The following is a 9,901-nucleotide window of genomic DNA, read 5'->3' on the forward strand; positions in this document are numbered from 1 at the left end:
AACAGTCAGGAGAGTGAAGAGACAACCGACAGAATGGGAAAAAAATATTTGCAAACTATGCAACAGATAAAGGGTTGATAACCAGAATCTACAAAGAGATCAAGAAACTCCACAACATCAAAACAACCCACTTAAGAGATGGGCCAAGGACCTCAATAGACATTTTTCAAAAGAGGAAATCCAAATGGCCAACAGGCACATGAAAAAATGTTCAAGGTCACTAGCAATCAGGGAAATGCAAATCAAAACCACAATGAGGTTTCACCTCACCCTGGTTAGAATGGCTCACATACAGAAATCTACCAACACAGATGCTGGTGAGGATGTGGGGAAAAAGGGACACTAACCCACTGTTGGTGGGAATGCAAACTGGTCAAGCCACTATGGAAGTCAGTCTGGAGATTCCTCAGAAACCTGAATATAACCCTACCGTTCGACCCAGCCATCCCACTCCTTGGAATTTACCCAAAGGAATTTAAATTGGCAAACAAAAAAGCGGTCTGCACCCTACTGTTTATTGCAGCACAATTCACAATAGCCAAGACCTGGAACCAACATAAATGCCCATCAACGGTAGACTGGATAAAAAATTATGGGATATGTACTCTTTAGAATACTATACCGCAGTAAGAAAAAACGAAATCCAGTCATTTGCAACAAAATGGAGGAATCTGGAACACATCATGCTGAGTGAAATAAGCCAGTCCCAAAGGGACAAATACCATATGTTCTCCCTGATCGGTGACAACTGACTGAACACCAAAAAGGAAACCTGTTGAAGTGAAATCAACACTATGAGAAATGGTGACTTGATCAGCATAGCCCTGACTGTTAATGAACAACTTAATACATTATCCCTCTTAGTAGTTTTTTTTGTCTGTTTAACTTAATATGACTGGTTTAATTCTGTAATTAATACACAGTTATTCTTAAGTGTTGAAATTTAACTGAAATGTGATCCCTGTTAAACATAAGAGTGGGAATAAGAGAAGGAAGAGATGTACAATTTGGACATGCTCAAGCTGACTTGCCCCAAATGGTAGAGTTAGAAACATACCAGGGGACTCCAATTTAATCCCATCAAGGTGGCATGTACCAATGCCATCTCACTAGTCCAAGTGATCAATTTCAGTTCACAATTGATCATAATGAAAGGACTAAGAGTCAAAGGGAGCACATAAACAAGTCTAGTACCTGCTAATACTAACCGATGGAATAAATAAAGGGGAGAGTGATCCAACATGGGAAGCGAGATACTCAGCAGACTCATAGAATGGCAGATATCCTAAATAGCACTCTGGCCTCCGAATCAGCCCTAAAGGCATTTGGATCTGGCTGAAAAGCCCATGAGAGTATTTCAGGCATGGAAAGCCAAAAAAAAAAAAAAAAAAAAAAAAAACCAAACCACCTAAATGAAAGATCTCTCACTCGCAGAGAAAGGAGGTACCTTTCTCTGAAGGGAGGAGAGAACCTCCACTTTGACTATGACCTTGTCTAAACAAGATAAGAGTCGGAGAACAATGTTTTTAATGTGCTTTTGGAAACAATTTGTTGGTTCATCATTGAGAATTTCTGCATCTATGTTCATTGAGAATATTAGCTCACACCTTTCTTTAGTTGTGTCTGTGTCTGGTTTTGGTATCAAAGGAATGCTGGCCTCATAGAATGAATGCTGAATTTTCTCCTTTTTTAATTTTTAAAATAATTTAAGAAAGGCTGATGATTTCTTTAAATGTTTGCAGAATTCTGGAATGAAGCCATCTGGTCCTGGACTTTTCACTGATGGAGGATTTTGTATTACTGATTCTATCTCACTACTCATTACAGGTATGTTTATTATTTCTTCTCTTCATGATTAAATCTTGGCAAGGTGTATGTACACAGGAATCTGTCCATTGTGTTCGGGGCATTAAATTTGTTATCATTGCTGATAGTAATTTGAAACAATACTTTTTAATCCTTTCTTTAAAATTTATAAAAATTCTATTTGAGATGGAGAGAAACCGAGCGGGAGAAAGAGTGAGTGCCCATTTGTTTGTTCATTTAATGAATACCTGGGAGCCAGGAACTCCATCTGGGTCTTCTATGAAATGGTTTTGATCTATCACCTGCTTCCTCCAAAGATGTGCAATAGCAGTAAGATGGGGCCAAGAGCAGAGCTGGAATCCAAAACAAGGCACTCCACAATATAAGCTGTGTCTGTCCCAGCAGGCGATGTTACCAATGCACCAAATGTGGACTTTCCTTTGCATTTTTGCATCAGTTGCAAGGTCTCCATTTTCATCTCTCATCTTAACATATGTTAATCTTCTCTCTTTTTTTCTAAGTCTGTTTATCTCTATGTCATTTATTTGTGCTCTGAGTTTTATTACTCTTACTTTCCATTAACCTGGCATTCAATTTTTTCTTATTTTTCTAGTTCCTTGAGGTGCAATGGAAAGCTGTTTATTTGAAATATTTCTGTTTTTTGGTGAAAGTGTTGATGACTAAAAATTTCCTTCTTAGTACTGATTTCTCAGTATACTGCAGGTTCTGTTTCTATTTTCCTCATTTCAGTAATTTTTTTTTAAACTTCCTAATTGATCCATTGGTTGTTAGGGGCTTTTAAAAAATATTTATCTATTTATTTGAAAGTCAGAGTTATGGAGATACAGAGATCTTCCCAGATGGCCATAACACCCGGGAATGGGCAGGGCTGAAGCCAGGAGCCAAGAGCTTTTTCCAGGTCGTCCATGTGAATGCAGGAGCCCAAGAGCTTGGGCCACCTGTATTCCCAGGCTTGTTAGCAAGGAGCTGGATCAGAAGTGGAGCAGCCTGGACACAAACCAACACCCAAATGGGATGCTGGCATTGTAGGCAGCAGCTTTACCAGCTATACCACTATGTCAGCCCTGAGTTGTTTAATTTTGCAGTATTTATGTTATTTGCAAAGTTTCTATTATTGTTATTGATGCCTAGTTTTATTGCATTGTGTTCTGAAGAAACACTTGTTATGATTTACATATTTTTTAATTTGTTGAGGCTTTCTTGTGACCCTCCATATGATCTCTCCTAATGAATTTTTCATGTGCTATTAACATTTTTTTTCCTCAACTCTTGGATGGAATGTTCTGTAAATGTCTGTTAGGTCCAATTGATCTAGGGTGGAACTTAACTGCTGGACCTTTTTAAAATTTCTGTCATGATAATCTGTTCTCTCTGAAAGAAGGGTGTTAAAATGCTCTACTATTATTGTATCAGAGACTATCTTTCTCCTTATGACTATTAATATTTTCTTCACACATTTGGGTACTCAATATTGGGTACATGCACATTTGCAATTGTTATATTTCTTACTGGATTATAAAATGACATTCTGTGTCTCTGTTTATTTTCTTATTATAATTTAAAATATATTTGATGTTATGGAAGTATGGCTACTCCTACTTACATTAGGATCCTGTTCCCATGGATATCTATCCCACCCTTTGACTTTTCGCCTACATGTGATCTTAGAGGTGAGGTTAGCTGCTGGTAAGCAGCATATAATTGTGTCTTGCTTTTTTTCTTTTTTCTTTTTTTTTTTTTTGACAGGCAGAGTGGACAGTGAGAGAGAGAGACAGAGAGAAAGGTCTTCCTTTGCCGTTGGTTCACCCTCCAATGGCCAAGGCGGCCGGCGCGCTGCGGCCGGCGCACCGCGCCAATCCGGTGGCAGGAGCCAGGAGCCAGGTGCTTCTCCTGGTCTCCCATGGGGTGCAGGGCCCAAGCACCTGGGCCATCCTCCACTGCACTCCCTGGCCACAGCAGAGGGCTGGCCTGGAAGAGGGGCAACCGGGACAGAATCCGGCGCCCCGACCGGGACTAGAACCCGGCGTGCCGGCGCCGCTAGGCGGAGGATTAGCCTAGTGAGCCGCGGCGCCGGCCTGTGTCTTGCTTTTTAATCCATTGTCAATTTATATCTTTCAATTGAAGAATTTAATCAATTCACATCTAAAGCAATTAAATGTATATGCACTGCCAGTTTGATGCTTCTTTTCTAATTCTGTTGTAATTCTTATCTTCATTTGTCCCTCTCTTATACTCATCATTATTCGTTAAGTGGTTCCTAAAAGTCATGTACTTTACTTCTCTCTTCATTGTTTTTGTTAAGTTTATAACAGAATTCTGCTCTTTTGATTACAACAAGCTATGTTTAAATGCTAGAAAGTTAAATAATGTAAAATTATAAAGTTCGGGAAATAAATGACAGAGATAAGAAATCGCGATAAAAATTCTACATTTATAGTCCACATTTTGCATTTAAAATGCTCCATTTTACATCTTCCTATATTGTGTGTCTCAGCATTTCAATGTAGCTACTATTTTTAATTGTTTTATTATTTATACACTAAAGATATGAATGGTTTATGCAGTTGGCTTACAATATTAGTGTAGTTTGAATTTGTGTAGTTACTCTTATCTGTGAGTTTTCTATCTTCTGATATTTTATTCTTACCCTTGAGTGTCTTTATTTCAATCTGACCAACTTTCTTTATCATTTCTTAAAAGACAGATCTGGTGTTGCTAAATTCTCTCAGCTTTTAGGTGTCTGGAAATGTGCTTATCTTTCCCTCATATTGGAAAAATAGCTTTGCTGGGTACAGTTTTCATAGATGGCAATTTTTTTTTCCTTCAGGGCTGTGAAATTTTCATCCCACTCCCTTCTGGCCTGTAAGGTTTCTTCCGAGAAGTCTGGAGTCAGGCTAATTGGGATCCCTTTATGTGTTGTTTGCTTTGCTTTTGCAGCTTTGAGATTCCTCCTTTTATTTTTAACTTTGTAGAGTTGACCATAATATGAGGTACACCCGGTTGGGTTGAATCTGGTGATGTTCGGCCATCTGATACCTGAATAGCTGTGGCTTCCTCTAAGTTTTGAATTTCCTGGTGTTACCTAATGGAAAAAGCTTTCTACCCCTTTAGCACTCTCAAGACCCTCTTGAATGTCAAGGCTCAGGTATTTGCATTTTTCATGCTGTCTCAAAGTTCCCATAAACTTTTTTTCTTTTCTCTGGTGTTGTTTTTCTTTCCTTTCTCACATAGAGTATTTTAAACAGCCTACTTTCATACCAACTGATTCCTCTATTTGATATGTTCTACTATTGATGCCTTTAATTGCATTTGTAATTTCACTTTGTATACTTCTTAGTTGAAAGGCTTGTGTTTTACTTCAATTTCTCTATCAAGTCTCTCTGCTAGCATATTAAATTGTTTTTCTGTGTTCTCTTGAAATTCACTGAGTTTAAATAAAACAGCTATTTTGAAAGCTTCATCTAAGATTCTTAAAATTGCAATCCCTGATGGTTGGTTCCTGGCACCTTATTTTGCTCATTAGGTAAAGGCATGTTCCTGGCAGTCCCTGATGCTTATTGGTGATGATATTGTTTGCACATTGAAGGATTAGTCATAATAATCTGGCTTCATTTGTGGATGTCAGTTTAAGCAGTCTTCTAGTTTTCTCTGAGCTTGTGAAAACTTCTGCTATTTCATAATTATGTAGCAACATAAGTTGAGATTTGTCTCAGGTTAACTATTGATTTTTTTTTTTTTTTACTATTTCAGTCCTATAATGTCCCCCAGACTCAGATTTGTCCCAAGTCAGCAACTGGTGGATTATTTAGATTGAACTGGAAAGTGCAAAGAAGGTAGATAGTATGCCTCTATAGCACTTTTCCCTGGACTCAGGCAGGCTCATATTCTCAATGCTGTGTCCACTAATGCCGTGATGTCAGATCACACTCAGAGTCCACAGCCCACTGAGACCAGTGCAGCCTGGGTACAAGATCAAAGCCCATCCTGCTATGGTGTGACTGCTGCTGAGGTAGACTTGCTTCCTGATGCCGGCCCTACCAGCCACTGGTGATGCTGGCTGGGTCTAGAAAACTGACCAACTGTGGCCACAGAACTATACCTGTTCCTGAAATAGGTTCAGAGGCTCTGTCTGCAGGCACTGGCCTGGGTGTAGGGACTGTTAGCATCTGTTCAGTGCTGAGTTTTACCAGCCTGGTATTGAGTCTAAAACAGGTCTATGATTCCTTGCTGCATTCCCAAGATTGTAGGAGTGGTGATAGATGCAGTTCCTTAGCTGCCCAGGCAGCCAGCACCGGGAGGGGTCACACTTGGATTTCACAGTCGGTAGGCCCTGTGCAGTCTTTGGGATTTATACCAGTTCCACAAGTATCTGGTAATGATATACACATCAATAAGTGCATGTCACCTGGCAAGGTTTCCATATGAGTCTAGAGGCTCTGTCCATAGGCAGTTGCCTAGGAGCTGGGACTACTAATATCTGCCTTGTGTTGGACTTAATTGGCTTAGCACTGAGTCCCAAGGAAGACTCCTTTGGTTCCTTGCTGTCTGCCAGAGGTTGAAGGAGAATGATAAAGGCAGTGTTTTGGCTGCCCAAATAGGCACTAGGCTGGGTCGTCTTATTTCTTGCTGGGCCATATGAAGTCTCAATGGTACCTGTTAGGCCCACGTGAGGTCAGTAGTGACATATTCCTTAATGAATCTTTTCCTGTCAGAATACAGGTATCCACTTGATGCTGGGCAAGTCTGGAGACTGTCCATGAGCACTGGACTGGGAGTAGAAGCCTGTGGGTCTTACCAAATGTTGGGTCTTAGGGTGGAAGGCTTGTTTTTGGAGGTTCCAAATATTCATTTTGCAAGTACAGGCGAGGGGGCCCTGACTCTAATGTGTGTCACAGTAAGCCTGAAACTATGATTCAGTTCTCTCTCCCTAACCTAATCATGGGGGTCTCTCTGTCTCTCTCTTTCCATGGTGCACTTTCTAGAGCTGGGAAAGACATGTTAGAGACAACTCCCTCCTTCCTGCTTTCTTCAATGGGAATTTTCTTATTATTAAACTAACTCAAGGTACCGTGATTTCCCACCTGGCTCTGTAGCTCTTTCGCAGGTGCATGAATAGCTTTGCAAATTGGTGTTCCTGTGGAGAGATGGTTTCCACAGCATCTCACTCAGCCACCATCCTCCTCACAGCTCCTTCCTATTGATTTAGAGATTAAAAAGCTGTATCTATATTTTCCAATTTCTATGTAACCAGGTTTGGCTATACTACTCATCTCTGGCCAATGGCTTTTAGAGAAATTACTGGTACAATGCCCAGGTCATCATCTTATAGACAAAGTCACCTGTACTGGACTTTTCTGTTTTTTTTTTTTTTTCCATTTTGTAGTTTGAATCTGAAAATTGTACTGTCTTGATTCCAACTGTGTAGATGAAGACAATATTGGCAGAACATGAAATTGAAAGAAACACATGTTCCTAAATGATGTTATAAAGCAGTGTCATTTAATGGCTTAGATTTATCTGCACTGCTAAATTGAAGAGAAATGCATTACTACCTTGCTGGACCCACTACATTTTAGAATCTATTGTAGTAACTTATCAAAGCATATTGATAAAACTACTATTGCAGTTTCATAGCATTAAAACTTTTAGTTGTAACTAAGTGAAAATGGAAGTGAAATATCAATACAAGTAAACAAGACAAGAACTTAGAAAAACACCACACTCTATCCATAGACTAGTGAAAAGCAATAAAAATGAATCAGAAATTAATGAATTATAAAAAAAAGCAGGGTGAGGTCCAGCTCCCTGAAACAGTATTAGCCTAACCCTGTGGTTCACCACTATGCCCTCTGGCCTGACAAAGAAGTTGACAAAGTTCAATAACAGTCCAGATAGGGACATGAAGGAAACAGAGACATTGTTACAGAACCACATAAGGCAGAGGAGGAAAATGAGAAGGCCAATGACAGAGACACCAGAGAAATGGATTTGCTGGCCAATGAAGTAGAAGACTTTGAGAAGAAAAAGGTTGCTGCTTGAGCTCTCACTGGGATCCTGGCCTCTCACCCCAACAGAAATGATGCCCACGTCATCAACCTTTCACTCACCTTTCACGGCCAAGATCTGCTCAGTTACGCCAAACTGGAATTAAACTTGGGTTATCGGTATGGCCTCATTGGCTCAAATGGAATTGGGAAGTCCATATTAGTGTCTGCTATTGGGGAAATAGGAAGTGCCTATCCCTGAACACATCGGCACCTAGCATATGACTTGAGACAGGCCTCCTAGTGACAAGACACCCTGGAAACATTTAGAGAAAGTTGACACAGAGCAGGCCATGCTGGAGAGGGAGGCTGAGCTGTTAGCTCATGAGGACGCAGAGTGTGAAAAGCTCATGGAGATCTATGAGCACCTGAAGGAGCTGCATGACAAGGTAGAGATGAGGGCCTCATAGATTTTAGCACAGACTGGGTTTTATGCCTGCCATGCAGTGCAAGAAGCTAAAAGACTTTACTGGCAGCTAGAAGATGAGGGTTACCCCCACAGGAGACCACTTTATTTGGCCCTTTATAATGCTCCTGGATGCACCACCAACTGCTTGGACCTATATATATGAGTGTGGTTGGAAGAACTAAAAACCTTCAAAAACGTGCTGGTTCTTATGTCGCATTCCATGAGCTTTCTGAATGGTGTCTGTACCAACATCACTTCACATGTGCGAGAAGCTGAAATATTATATGAGTAACTACTATCGTATGTGAAGAACAGCTGGAGCTGGAGGAGAACCAGATGACGAGGTTTCACTGGGAACAAGATCAGATTTGTACACATGAACAGCTGTGTTGCTAGGTTTGGTCATGGCAGTGCCAGGCTAGATGATGAATATGATGGCATCGAAACTAACAGAAAGGGTTTGAGGAAAAAGACTCGCTAGTTATTATTTCCCACTATCTGGCAAGATCAGATCACCTGTCATTATGGTATAAAATACAAGCTCCAAATATATAAAAGATAGGCCTTGCATCTACAATAATTTAAAACTTGGTATTGACCTTGACACATGAGAGGAGCAAAGAAGTCAATTCTTTTGAAATTTCTAACTGTAGACTTACTACCCATAGACAGAATGATCTCAAAATATTCTCACCTCAATATAAGGTGTTACTATTAGCATTTATAAGATCAGCTGGACTTAGAACTTGTGCCAAGGATATCTGGCCCAGCTGGCCAGGCAAAACTCCCACAAGCTCTTCCTGCATGAGCCCCCCAGTTATTTGGATATTAAGAACATCAATACACTGGCAGATGCCATCAATATTTTTGAGAGTGGGATGATGCTGGTCAGCCATACCTTCAGGATCCTGCAGCAAGTTGCCCAAGAGATTTGGATCTATGAGAAGCAGACCATCACCAAGAGGCCTGGAGGCATCCTGGCCTACAAGGAGCACCTCAGGTCTAAGCTGGTGGATGAGGAGCCTAGCTCACCCAAAAGATCCACCATGTGTGAGTCCTCAGAACAAGACCCTGGGGCCATACATTTTCACTGCTGCAGTTCTACTCCCCAGCCATTCCCTGTCCCTCAACTTGCCTTTGTGGCACTCTTATCTACAGCTGCATAGTACCTGTCCATTGCTCTCCACCTTCCCATTACCCGTGACCATGTGTAGACTTGGCTGGCTCTCTCCTCCACCTCCTTGCTGGCTAACTTACCCCGAGCGTGATGCAGCCTGAAGGACCTGAGGGTTAACTTAAGAGAATAAACCCTGGATTTGGCCTGTGAAAGAGCTTGAGATCTTTATTTTCTGTTTTGGCTATGTTGGAAGAAACTCCCCTCACCCCACCAACCCGCCAGTACCATTTCCTTTCACTTCTGGTTTGGGGCTCTGGGCCAGGTGTCTATTTTTTTTTTTTTTTTTTTTTTTTTTTTTTTTTTTTTGACAGGCAGAGTGGACAGTGAGAGAGAGAGACAGAGAGAAAGGTCTTCCTTTGCCGTTGGTTCACCCTCCAATGGCCGCCGCTGCAGCCGGCGCACCGCGCTGATCCTGGCAGGAGCCAGGAGCCAGGTGCTTTTTCC

The 9,901-nt window shown here is 41.0% G+C and overlaps 1 pseudogene; it reads left to right on the top strand.

The window, feature by feature from the left end:
* The first annotated feature begins 5,740 nt into the window (after positions 1-5,740).
* LOC127482629 (ATP-binding cassette sub-family F member 2 pseudogene) lies at positions 5,741-9,446 on the top strand (annotated as a pseudogene).
* The last annotated feature ends 455 nt before the right edge of the window (positions 9,447-9,901 follow it).

The sequence above is a fragment of the Oryctolagus cuniculus genome, chromosome 4 (assembly GCF_964237555.1).
Source record: "Oryctolagus cuniculus chromosome 4, mOryCun1.1, whole genome shotgun sequence".
In the NCBI taxonomy this organism is placed as follows: Eukaryota; Metazoa; Chordata; class Mammalia; order Lagomorpha; family Leporidae; genus Oryctolagus; species Oryctolagus cuniculus.